Source organism: Dama dama, chromosome 14 (assembly GCF_033118175.1).
Source record: "Dama dama isolate Ldn47 chromosome 14, ASM3311817v1, whole genome shotgun sequence".
Classification (NCBI taxonomy): Eukaryota; Metazoa; Chordata; class Mammalia; order Artiodactyla; family Cervidae; genus Dama; species Dama dama.
This window is the reverse complement of record NC_083694.1, coordinates 61754978-61767873: the sequence shown is the minus strand read 5'-3', so window position 1 is coordinate 61767873 and position 12896 is coordinate 61754978. Positions and strand designations below refer to the sequence as shown.

The window sequence follows — 12896 nt, the reverse complement described above, 5'->3', positions numbered from 1 at the left end:
TGATAAAGTGAGATCAGGGGTGAGAGGATAAAGGGTAAATTACTAGCCAAGAACACCAAATGATTAGCTCCCTTGATCAGTGAAACTGAGTCAGCTGAAGAGGGAACCTAGAATCTTAAAGTCCTTCTCGGATGAAATGTTAACATTGGATATCAGACCACCCTACCAACCAGGGCCAACTTTTCTTGGGAAAAATGTCCTAAGGAGATAAACTTGACAACAGAAGCACCCCACTCCTTCTTGAAGCCCTCTGTTCATCCAAGTGCTGAGTTTGCTTGTCTTTAATGCTTTTCCGAACAGCCATCCTGAGCTGTTGTCAGAACCAAGTCTGCACAGCAGGAAACACTAGGGGTGGATTTCCACACTGCATTTCTGATCTATGAAGTGCTAGTCCCAGAACTGGCTTAATGTGGAGACAAATACACTCAGCTGTCCCATCACCAGCATTTCTTACTTTGCAGGCAGCAAAAGAAAAATAACCAAGTCTAAATTAATTTCCACATCGGATCAATTGCATTTCCAAACAGCCAACACAGAACATGTTCTATTGATCCTACAATCCAGCTCTAGAAGTATAAAAAGGAGAGAAATCCCCCAACTTGAGCACCTTGGACTTAAAGACCCTTAAGAAACATTACCTTCTCGCCCCTAGGAAATCTATAGTGTCTAGGGCTATACCGCCCTGAATGCGCCCAATCTTGTCTGATCTTGGAAGCTAAGCAGGGTTGGGCCTGGTTAGTACTTGGATGGAAGAAAGCTAGAGCACCCCAGAAAAAACTCTACCCATAATTTTTTTTTTTTCTATCCTGGTACATCCCAATTCTACCAACAGAAAGATTATTCTCATTAGATAGAAGGTGAGCTCAGCCCATGAAGTAAGGAAGTGTTCATAATATCTGTCTGTGTAATGAACGTGTCACTTCCCCTAACAGCCCAACTGTTTCCTTAAAATTAAAAAAAAAAAAAAAAAAAAGTACTACATGGAATCTCTGGTGTGTCTGTCCCCCTCCCAAAGTCTGAGTCAGAGCATGTGGGTCTTTCCTGAAGTTCTGGGTGACCAAGCTGGCTCCCTTTCAGACTTGCTCCGATAGCTGAACTTAAGGCTGTCTTCCAGCCACAACACAAGCAACTATCTATTTTAAAACAATTTTCCTAACCCACACGCGACGGGAGCTACCTTATACATAGATCGCCAACGTCCTACCGGAAACCGAACACTTCTATCCCCAACGGGGCCTGTCATCTCCCAGGATTAATGCGTGTTTATGTGGATATATTTTTACCTTTGACCGTGCAACTCTTGGAACGGAGAAAAGCCACCCCAATTTTTATTATCGTCCCTGAGCCAATCCAGAGCCTTAGAAAGAGAGATGAATGGGAGATGAGAGGGCTTCTCTCACACAAACAGTAAGCGAGGGGAGGAAAAAAAAAAAATCCCTCGGAGGAGGGGGGAGGCGGGCAGGGTGGAAGGCAGGAGAAGGACACCCAGTAGCCGACCAGAGGCAGCTGCAGGCGGCCGCACTTCGCGAACTGCCCGCAGAGGGGAGTGAAATCTTCCCCCCGTGCAATAACGGAGCGCCCCACTCCCCGGCTGCCTCGCCTGGGCACGAATAATAAATACAGCGAGGTGGACAAACCGCTGCACCGAGACTAGTCAGACCTCCTCCCCGAAAGGTCAAAACTTCAGAAATTCGGGGGATCACAGCACCCACACAAACACATAGATCTGTCGGTGCGGAGAGACTCGGAGATTGAGCAAAGGTTCTGCATTTTGGTTTTTGCTTTCAAGCTCTGGCTTGCAAAAGTACGGCGGCTACGGGCAAAGCTCGAGACGAGCAGGAAAGGCTGAGGGCGGCGGTGGTGGGGTGGGGGGGGTGCGGGTGGGAAAGGAGGGGTGTCGAACCCCAACCACCCAGGCCTCAATGTGACGAAAGTCGTCAGCAGCCCCAACCGCATCCCAGCTCCTGCGTCCCGGCCAGAAGACGCCCCCAGCGGCTCCCCCACCCCAGCTTCCGTCCCCGCCAGCCCCCAGCAGCAGCAGCAGCAGCAGCCCCGGCTCGGGCCGCGAGCCGGCAGCGCCACGACCGCGGCTCCATCCCCGCCGCGCGGCAGGCACCCGCAGGCCTGCCTCCCAGCCCACCCGGGCGCGCCCCGGAGCGGAGCCCAGCCGAGCCGCGCCGCCAACTCCCCCCTCCCCCGGGCCAGCGGGGGGCTCCCGCTTACCTTGGGCGCTCGCGGGGGGGCTGAAGGTGGCAAGCCTCCCGCCCCCCGCCCTGGTCCTCCTCGCGGGTTTTCTTCCTCCCTCCTACTTGTCTTCCTCCTCCTCCCCACGGTGAGTCCCGGTCTCCCCCTCCTCCCAGAGGCCGGGGATAAGAGCCCCGAAGCCCCCGAAGCCCGGCCCGGGTGCGTGCGTGCTGGAGGCGGCGGCGCGCGGCCAGCTCTCTCCAGTAACTGAGCGCGGCGCGCGGCTCCCAACTAAAGTGTGAAAGAAGCGGCGGCCGCGGCACGGAACGTCCCCCCCGGGAGTGGGCAGGGAGCGAGCCGGGGCTGGCGGCGAGCGAGCGAGGGAGGGGACCGGGAAGGAGGGAGGAGGATGGAGGGAGGGGACCTCCTCGCCCAGTCACTCACTCGAGGGGCGGGGGCAGCCAGACACTCCCCCAGCGCCGGCCCCTCCCCGCGCCCGGCTCCCGCGCGCGTCCTGCCCCCCGCCTCGCCCCCGGGAGGGGCCTGCGGGGGCCGCGCTCCCCGGAGGAAGGGACCGGGGTTGCGCGACCGCCAGGGCTGCAGAGAGGAATCGAGGGCGTGGACGGGCGTATGTGTGTGTGTGTGTGTGTGTGTGTGTGTGTGTGTTTGTGCGCGCGCGCGCACCCCGCGGCAGGAGGGGAGACCCCGGCGGGAAAGCTGCGTCCTGGGCCTGACACCCGGGCGACGGCCGGGGAGGAGCCGCTGGACCGCGCAGAGACCCGAACGGCCCAGCTCTGCAGGAGACCCAAGCCAGTCTTCGGGTCCAGCCGCAGGGCTGCGCCTGCTGGAAGCAGAGGAAGGCGAGGCCCGGCATCCGCGCCGCGCGGCCCCTCCCTTCGCTGGACCGGTGGGCGCTGCCCAGCTTCCCCGGCCCGGCGCGGCCACCAACCCGCCTCCACCCTGCCCCGGAGCCGCGCAGCCTGCAAGATGAATGAAGCGTCGGCCACTGGGCAGAAGCTGCCCTGGGGAGGGAAGGAGACACCGCCTGAGACTTCGTGCCCGGCGCCCCCTCTTTGCCCCTCCCGGCCTCTTGGGACTAAAGGGCGGAGGCCGCGCCTCTTGGCGCGTTTGGGATGATTGGGGAATCTACAAAGATCGCCGCCCACCTCTTTACCTGCTGGGGGTTTTTTGTGGACACCCACATGAGGTCAGCCAATTTCTCACCCTCTGGGAAAAGGTAGTTTTCGCCTTTTCCTGGTCATATTGGGTGTTTCGTGTGCGCACTGAATCGATCTTTCAACATTGATAGCGGTCTTTTGTGTGGCTTCCCCGCGCTTCGCTGCTCTTGCATTGCCCTAGACGCGTGAGGAATGCCAGGCCTCCGGAGTGAGGACACCCAAGAAAACAAAAGGGGCAAAAAGATCCTCCCCGGGCCCCGTGGATTACACACACACACACAACGGAATCATTTCTCTCTTTGGGCCAAGATGAAGTTGAAAAACGGAAAAGGACACATCAGAGCTGTGACAGTGATGAGACACCTAACTGAAAAGCAAATTCATAATTTAATGACATGAGTTAATAACCCACCCATAATAGCTAGGAAGTCAGTCTTTTGGGGAAGGAAAAAAAAAGGTTTCCCAGTGTTCTCACTTTTCCAATTTAAAAGGCTGGTATCATATTGTTTTTGAAACCCCTTTGTATTCCATTTTTTAAAATTATCTGTATTTTCTCTTTGGAAACAAAACTCTTTCTAGTCTAGCCTCCTAAAGAGGAGTAGTTTAGAAGGGGTGGTAGGCTAACTAGGATTCCAAGAAAGCACTGCCAGTCATCATCTGTTACCTTAAATGACTTGTTTCATTTCTTTCAGCCTTCCTTCCCTCATCTGTAAAATGGGATTGATGATAGGAGTTTCTATCTCATAGGCATGTTGTCAAAATAAAAGAAAAATAAAATGAGGTGGCAGTGTACATAAAAAACTTAGTGTGATGCCTGACACATGGTATGAGCTGTTCTTTCAAATGTATAGTTACATCTCAAATTTGGTCGGCATTTTTTTTTCCTCTTTGCATTCCTTCTTAAAGTTGGGAGTGCAAATCCATCTGCTGGTTTTATCCAAATGCAGTCAACCTTTCTCTGGGATTTTTAGGTCATTCCTGAAAGCTTCATCCCATGGACAGAGGAGCCTAGTAGGTTATGGTAAGATGAAAGAAGTATATAACTAAGATGTGCATGAGTCTATTTACATAGAATTCTGTATAAAAGGATCCTTGAGGATAACAAGATTTTGTTTTCCCCTACTTCTCTCCTTCCCTCACTAAGCTACCCTGAATAGACCAGGCTCTATAAATGTTGGCCTGTGTGGTCATCTATCCTTTCATGGGTCAGAACAGTGACTGGCAATGCAAACTTCTTGAGAGCAAAGCAATGAGGGTCTCCTCTGAACTGATAGCCTCAGAAGTAACAGAAGGTCACAGAGCAAGCACTTCAGACATGTATGAGTTTTAAAAATCCACACTATGAACTTTTAAAGCAAGTTTTTAATTATTCAAAATAAATACATATTCCTTGTAGAAACTCAGCCAAGTATGAAGGAAATGAAAATCACCATAATCCTGCCCTCCAGAGAGAAGAACTCAGTAAGTGCTTCAAGTATACCCATTTACCCTTCATTTATTTCATGATTATTCAATCAGCAAATGTTTGTTAAGAACCCAGTATAGGGGCTGGACAACTTCCCAGGGCTGAGAATACCTTGTATGTTGTTAGTGGTATTTGTTCTCTCTAGAAACTACTCCTGAGAGGCAACACTTTATATGGTAGTAAGGTTCTCAGGATAGTCTACCAAAAGTCTGTGAAAAGAATCCTATAATGAAACTACAGTGCTGGCCAGAAACAATCCAGGTTTTGTAGGGCTTGAATCACTTACAATTTGGGGAGCCACCTTCCAGATAAAGAAGATAAAAGTGCAAAAGCCCCTGGGAAGGGCTCATATGAATAAGGTGTCATGGGAAGTAAGCCGCTTTTGCCTTTTAGCAAACCCTAGGGCTTCCTAGGTGGCACAGTGGTATAAAGTAAAGAATCTCCCTGCTACTGTAGGAGACACAGGAGATGCAGGTTCCATCCCTGGGTTGGGAAGATCCTCTGGAGGAGGAAATGGCAAGTCACTCCAGTATTCTTGCCTGGGAAATCCCATGGACAGAGGAGCCTGGTGGGCCACAGTCCACGGGGTCACAAAAGAGTCTGCCACGATTGAGCATGCACTCACGCAGTAAACCCTCTTCGGCACTGGAATTTCTGTAGAAATTAACTGCTTCGATAAACATTGGTTTTGGGGTTTTCTTTTCTTTGCCATACCACACAACTTTATGAGATCTTAGTTCCCCAACCAGGAATTGAATCCACGCCCTTGGCAGTGAAAGTGCAGAGTCCTAACTACTGGACTGCCAGGAAATTCCTGATAACACTGTTTTAATGTGAATATTCGTATCTCATTTACTTGGGATTCCTGGGGTACCTCTCCTTTTCCCCCCAAATCTGGATGAGATGGGAATGGAGATGCCCATCACCACCACAATCACCGTGCACACACACTTACTTAACATAGCCACATCAGGGGCAGTAGGACCATGGGGTCGTGGGTAAGGGCTGCAGAAGACAGAGTAGGTAGGGTCCAATGAGAGGGGAGGGGCAGACAGGATGGGGCACTGAGGTGCTAGTGGGGCTCCTTGGGTATAATAGCACACAGCAAACCACACAGCACGAGTTGCCTGCACATCTGTTTGGTCGGCACAAGCTAAATCTACTACAAATTTAAAAACAGAATTATAGCTCTTGCTGTTGCATGCTTAGTCACATTCGACTCTTTTGTGACCCCATGAACTGTAGCCCACCTGGCTCTTTCATACATGGAATTTCCCAGGCAAGAATACTGGAGTGGATTGCCATTTCCTTCTCCAGGGAATCTTCCTGACCCAGGGATTGAACTGGCACCTCCTGCAATGGCAGGCAGATTCTTTACCACTGAGCCACCCGGGAAGCCTCCTTGCTATTAAGATGACTATTAACTATTAAGATGGCTTATAAGCATACTTTTTGAAAATGAAGAACATGAATCACATCCCCATCACAACTAATAAAACCATCCTGTCTTTGCCAGTCCACCACCAGAATCTCTGAGTGTTCCGTACCTTCAAACACTCATAAGTATAATTTTTTTTTAAAAAAAGATATCTTTATTACCCAGAATAGTTATGGTTTAACCTTCAAAGTCACTTCTGTGAAAATTGATTTTCTTTTTTATTCCTAAAGCCTTAACTTATAAAGTTTGGCTCTATAGAACCATTTATAACATGTTTGAATTTTTTGTTTCTTACATTTCTTTTGAGTAGATGTTGTATATTGAATGTGTTTGTATCTCCAAATTCACATGTTGAAGGCTTAATCCCTAATGCTGATGGTATTAGGAGGAGGTAGGCCTTTGAGAGATGAGGTCATGAGTTGGGTGGGGGGGGGGGGGGGTAGAGTCCTCATGATGAGATGAGTGCCCTTATAAGAGAGACCAGAGAGTTCTCCTCTAGTCCATCTCTCCCTACCCAGGACAAAAAGTGGCCATGAAAAGGGCCCTTTTCAAGAACTTGACCATCCTGGCACTTTGATCTCAGACTTCCAGACTCCAGAAGAGTGAGAAATAAATATACATTGAGAAACGGAGTATTTCCTGCCACATCAGTAAACAGGCAGTCATCAGTGATTCCTGCCCTCTGGGGCACTCAGGAAGGAGAAGAATACCTGCGTGGTCTGGTAGCCATTAGGATGCAGCCACTCCCTATGGTGAGCACTGAGGAACTCAGGATGTAAACCAACACAGGATAGTGGCGTCAAGATAGCTGAGATGCACACAAAAGGGAAGAGTTCAGTGACCCCAGACACTTGCATCTTCCCATATATAGACAAGTGTTAAATTTCTTAACTTGGGACTTTGGGTTTTCTTTAATTCACAAAAAAATACTTTTGATTTCAGACTACCTGCTCTTTGTTCCAAACTTCTATATAACCTGACTGCTTCCGCCTCCCTCCCTCCCTCTCCTCGGGGCAGTTCTCTCAGTGCTACATGAGATGCTGCCTCCCAGGCTTAAGGCTTAAAAATTTCCACCAAATAAAACATAACTCTCAACTTTTAGGTTGTGACTATTTTTCAAGTCAACTATATATATATATAGGTTTAAGTTACCCAGCCTGTGGTATTTTGTTACAGCAGCCCAGACCCACTATGACATATAGGTTCTCTTTACCATTGACTGTAAAAAAGAAACCAATGGAAGTGCAGATTGATTGAATACAAGATAGTAAAAACTGCACACTGCTGCTGCTGCTGCTGCTAAGTCACTTTAGTCGTGTCCGACTCTGTGCGACCCCATAGACGGCAGCCCACTGTGCTGCCACCTATTAATTTCTCATATGAACCAAAATGAATTCATTTTATGTGATTTACTTTTAAAAAGCTTCCAATCAGGTTAATTTTTCCAGATAATCTAGTCAAAAGTAGCCTTGGCAGGATTATTCAGAAACCAGTGATCCTAAAATGAGTCCTACTCTGAAGAATGCTTTCTTTGTTATTTGCTCCAAGGAAGAACAGCTAACACCGATTGTCCTCTGTATGGTAAGCACAGCATTATGTCACTCATAAGGTACGTGAGCTCACTCACTTCATCTTCCCAGCAATGCAATCAGATAGATACTATCACCATTCCGATGCAGATGTGGAAATGGAAACACAGAGGGGTGAAATAATTAGTACAAGGCCAAAATCAGTTCTCACTAGTCACATGTCAGAGCCTACATTCTTAACTGTTGGAAGTATATTTTCTCTTCAACGTTCCTACCTCAGTCTGACTCTTACAGTGAAGCTTTTCTGAGCAACCCCAGCCTCTGAGTTTCTCAATTTTTGGAGACTCCATAGTTTCCCTCACTTGCTGAAATTTTACAGCCTTACACTATTGGGGGTCCCTCCATGTATTTGTGGTGCCATCAAGATCAGTAGCTCTTGGTCTGAGACTAGACAATTGTGTGCATGTGTGTGTTTAAGTCTTATTTGGGGTACCACAATGCATACACGAGTAACACACCCAATAAGTACTTGTGGATTGAGTGTTGTTTTTACTATTTGTTCATAGTGGTTAATATTAGTCACATTACCCAGCTCATTCTTAATGGTTGGGGCTACCTCAGAGAAGAGAGTTTAAAGTCAGTGCTAACAACCTGCTAATTGTTCTAATCAGTCTCTCAACTATATGTGAATTACTCTGATAACCTGCTTTTCTAGATGCACAATTCTTACATCTATTTTTTTTTTTTTCCTTCCTCAGATCTCCACTTAGGCTATGTATTTCCTTTATTTCATTTTCAAAATTGGGGTAGATGGAAGATGAAAACGTGGAACATAGTCACATGGAGGAAAAAGTGTTAGGAATCCATAACCAAGGAGTGACATTCAGCCACAGGTCAGAGAAGAGTGGAGCAGAGGGAGAGGAATTCCAGGGACCCTGGAGGGAGGGGTCAGCCAAGCCCCCCAGGCTTTCTCTCCTTCTTGTTTCATGGCCTCTCCAGAGAGTAGAAGTTAGCTTTCCAGCCTGGACCCTCTTTTTCCAGGTCACACAACAGCTCCACCCCTATGGGTGTAACAGATGGATCTCCAGATGCTGAAGTCATTGGTTCTCACTGGTATCTGCTTAGAATCTGATCTTCCTTCCAACTTACATGTGCTAATAGCGTTGTTGTTCACATGTTTGTTGGTCTCTTGAGTCAACTGTAAGGTCTATGAGAACTGAAGACCTTGTTATTCCTATCACAATGGAGCCAAACAGTGGGAATTCTATACAGCCTTAGAAGTAAGAGTTGCAATTAATTAAGTAGCTATTAAGTCACTATGTGGCTTCCTCATAGTCAGTGAAGAGTTGACTCATTTTGCAAAGAGCTGACTCATTTGAAAAGATCCTGATGCTGGGAAAGATTGAGGGCAGGAGAAGGGGATGACAGAGGATGAGATGGTTGGACGGCATCACTGACTCAATGGACATGAGTCTGGGTAAACTCTGGGAGTTGGTGATAGACAGGGAGGCCTGGCATGCTGCGGTTCATGGAGTCGCAAAAAGTCAGACACAACTGAGGAACTGAACTGAATTGAACTGAACTTAGTGATAATGGAAAGCAAATATTGACATCCAGAAACTTCAGAAACTGTGATATAACCAGAGGAATGTAGTGAAGGAAATTGTGAGTGTGTGTGTGTGTGTGTGTGTGTGTGTGAGAGAGAGAGAGAGAGAGAAAGAGAGAGAGAGAGAAAGAAAGAAACAGAACAAACAAGAAAAGTTTTCATCTCTATCACAGCTTTACCTCTTTGAAAACCCCCTCTCTTTCCTTACTCTCTTTCATAAAGTGAAACAACATTGAGAAGGTGAACATAAAAAGTTGCAGCTTCCTTCACCATAATTAAGCAAGAACCCCTAAAATAGCTAATAAGTCACTATCTCTCATTATACTACAGTTCAAAAGTTGTATTGTTTCTATGTTATGGACTGACTTCAGATACAATTACTGAGAGCTGAAGTTTTTAAAAACTAATGGAAAATATTATTGCCATTGAGATGTAAACAACCTGTTTTAGATCATATTCTTAAAAGGCCAAAATGAGTGTTTGAAGAGGTTTTGGGGTGTTAGCATACATCAAGCAGTGTTCTAACCTCCCCTGCATGTTTTAACTGTTTTAAGTCCCCCTGCAATGCTATGAAGGAATTGTTATGAATATCGCCATTTTCTAGAGGCGAGATCTGAGGTACAAGGAGCTTAAGTAACACAACCAACACCAAGGTTGTCCAGTAAGTGACAGAGCTGGGATTTGCTGTTATACCTGGTGCTTAGACTATGCCAAGCACATTGATGGTGGCCATGGGCCCAGAAAAGAACAGTTTTATCTTCTGGAATCTGCTAAATGATAGGGCGTCTCAGTACACTTTCCATCTTCTCCAGAGTGGTCTTTATCACTTGTGAGGAGCCACAACGAGAAAAAAAGGGTTAGCACTGTCAGACATGACACCTGCTGGCTAATCAGATGCTTCCAGTAGTTCTTCTGGCCAGGAGACTGTTGATGGAGGTAGGCGATTACAGAGCAAAGGTGGCTAGAAGGCTTGAAACATGATGACATTTCCATGCTTCAGCACTCGGTTTAATTAAATCAGGTCCAAAATAACTGCCAGTTAACAGCTTTGCCTTATTCAGAATGCTCAGTGGCGATGGAAGGTAAGCATTAGCATGAACATTTAAAATGCTTTCACCAGTTTGAAATGGTGGCTTTATTCATCTCTTCCTCTCCTCCTTGCTTAGTTCTGAACCCCAGTCTAGGCCTCAGTCCTTCTCTGCTGGACTCTGAGTCAGTCACCTTGACTTCTGTCTCTCTGGTTGAGCACTGTCCTTGTGGTTGTAGAATCCCTTCTCTAAAGCACAGATCCATTTACCATACATGCTTCCAGCTCTTTGATGAGTCCAGAATGAATTCTAAACTTCTCCATCATGACACAAACCTTCCATAATTTGGCTTCTGCTCACTTTTTCAGATTGATTCCCAGTTCTAGTTGCAAACTGTACAGATGAAGGCCCAACTACCTGGCTGATTTGCTGTTTCCCATTCATTTCTGCCATTTTCAACCCCTGTAACCTTGCACCTGTCCCTCTGTGTAGACTACTCAAACCCCTACACATCTCAAGAGCTTGTCTCTCAGCTGACCCCAGTTTTCTCTACCACTCACTAGCTCTGTCTTTGTGGGCAAACCATTTGACCATTGGTCGAGCCTCGGGTTCTTCATCTGCAGCAGAGGGACCATATTGTATATATAGAGAAGATGTGTAATCTAGAAAAATGGTAGCAATGAACCTATTTGCAGGGCAGGAATAGAGACGCAGACATAGAGAATGGACTTGTGAACACAGCGGAGGAAGGAAAGAGTGGGACGAATTGTGAAATATACACCACCATGTGTAAAGTTGACATATGCACAGGACCATGTGTAAAACTGACATATATATATATTACCATATGTAAAATAGCTAGTGGGAAGCTGCCGTATAGCACAGGAAGCTAAGCCTGGTGCTCTGTGATGACCTAGATGGGTGGGATTGGGAGTAGGTGGGAGGGAGGCTCATGAAGGAGGGGATATATGTATACAGAGAACTGATCCACTTTATTGAACAGCATAAACTAATACAACATTGTAAAACAATTATCCTCCAATTAAAATACATACATACATAAATAAACAAATAACTAGAAATAGAAGCCTAGTGTTCGGCACCCTTAGAGATCAGATATGGATGTGTTATAAGTAGCTATTATATTATCACTTGTGCTTTGTGGTCTGGCTTAGATGTCCTTTGCTCTGAGAAGCTTTCCACAGTCCCCCTTATCAGAATTGAGCTCTTCCTATTGCAGGTTTGGGGTTGCTTTAAAAGCCTTTGAGATTAGGTTTATTTGTTAGTTAACTGAGTCTCACTAATATTGGGTTGGCCAAAAAGTTCATTCAGGTTTTCCCCGCAAGCTGTATTAAAAAAAGAAATAGACCTGTGTGCACATGGTGATTTTAAGGTGACACTTAAAAATCACCACCGAAAAGTTAGCTCATCCAGTAAATGGTATTAAGACAACTGGGAAAAGTACCAAGGAAAAAGCATAGGTTATTATCTTTACCTTACAATGCATAGCGTCTAAATCTAACTGATTCAAAATTTCATGGTTTAAAGGGCTTCACCAATAAAGCAACAGTAAAGACTCCGCCTGCCAATACAAGAGATGTGGCAGGAGCTGCGGGTTCGATCCCTGGGTCAAGAAGATCCCTTGACGAAGGAAATGGCAACCCACTCCAGTATTCTTGCCTGGGAAATCTCACAGAGGAGGCTGGTGGGCTACCCTCCATGGGGTTGGAAAGAGTCAGACACGACTTAGTGACCACACACATTAAAGCATTAGAAATAAAAAAGATGTCATGCAAATATATACTTTGCAAATTGTACAATTCAGTCAGTTTTAGAATATTTACATGACTGGGCAACCATCACCACCCTATAATTCTGGAACATTTTTATCACCTCAAGGAAGAGGAGGGTTCCAATCTGACCACATCTTCACAGACACTTGTTATTGCCTATCTTTTTTGTTCTAGCTGTCCTACCGGGTGTGAAGTGGTATCTCATTGGAGGCTTGATTTACATTTCCCTACTGACCAATCATGTTGAACATCTTTTTGTGTGTTCTTCTCTTGAAGTTTGCTTATAATTTTATGATGGCAGTTGCTATAGCCAGCACCTGTTTACTCTTTACACTTCCTATAACCCTTTGCTCAAAAGTTTGTAAACTGTGGGGCTTGAAATGTGTTTCATGAATGAGCTATTTATTCCTAATATCACCCAGGAGGTATCCTGATATGAACTATGGAGAGAAGAGAGAGAATGTTTGGACAAAAGAATAGAGCTAAAACCCCCAAAGAATACAGTGTCTATTACTCTGAGAGTATCCAAATTATATGCTGAATAATGTTTTATAGCTGTTTAAGATGTCCTGATATTTCTACCAGGTGATCCACTTTCATCACATTTTTCCCTTGATTACTGGGATAGATTCAGTAAGGAAGTATTATGTCAAAATTAAGACTTTTTGGTTTTAG

At 46.2% G+C, this 12896-nt stretch overlaps 1 protein-coding gene across 2 annotated transcripts in view; it reads right to left on the bottom strand.

Moving 5' to 3' along the window:
* Positions 1-2567, bottom strand: part of C14H1orf21 (chromosome 14 C1orf21 homolog) — a 234267-nt gene extending 231700 nt beyond the window's left edge. For both annotated transcript variants that reach the window (XM_061160913.1, XM_061160912.1), the window contains exon 1: positions 2224-2567. The gene's annotated coding sequence lies outside the window, so the exon portion shown is untranslated. The remainder of the gene's footprint in view (positions 1-2223) is intronic.
* Between the last annotated feature and the right edge of the window lie 10329 nt (positions 2568-12896).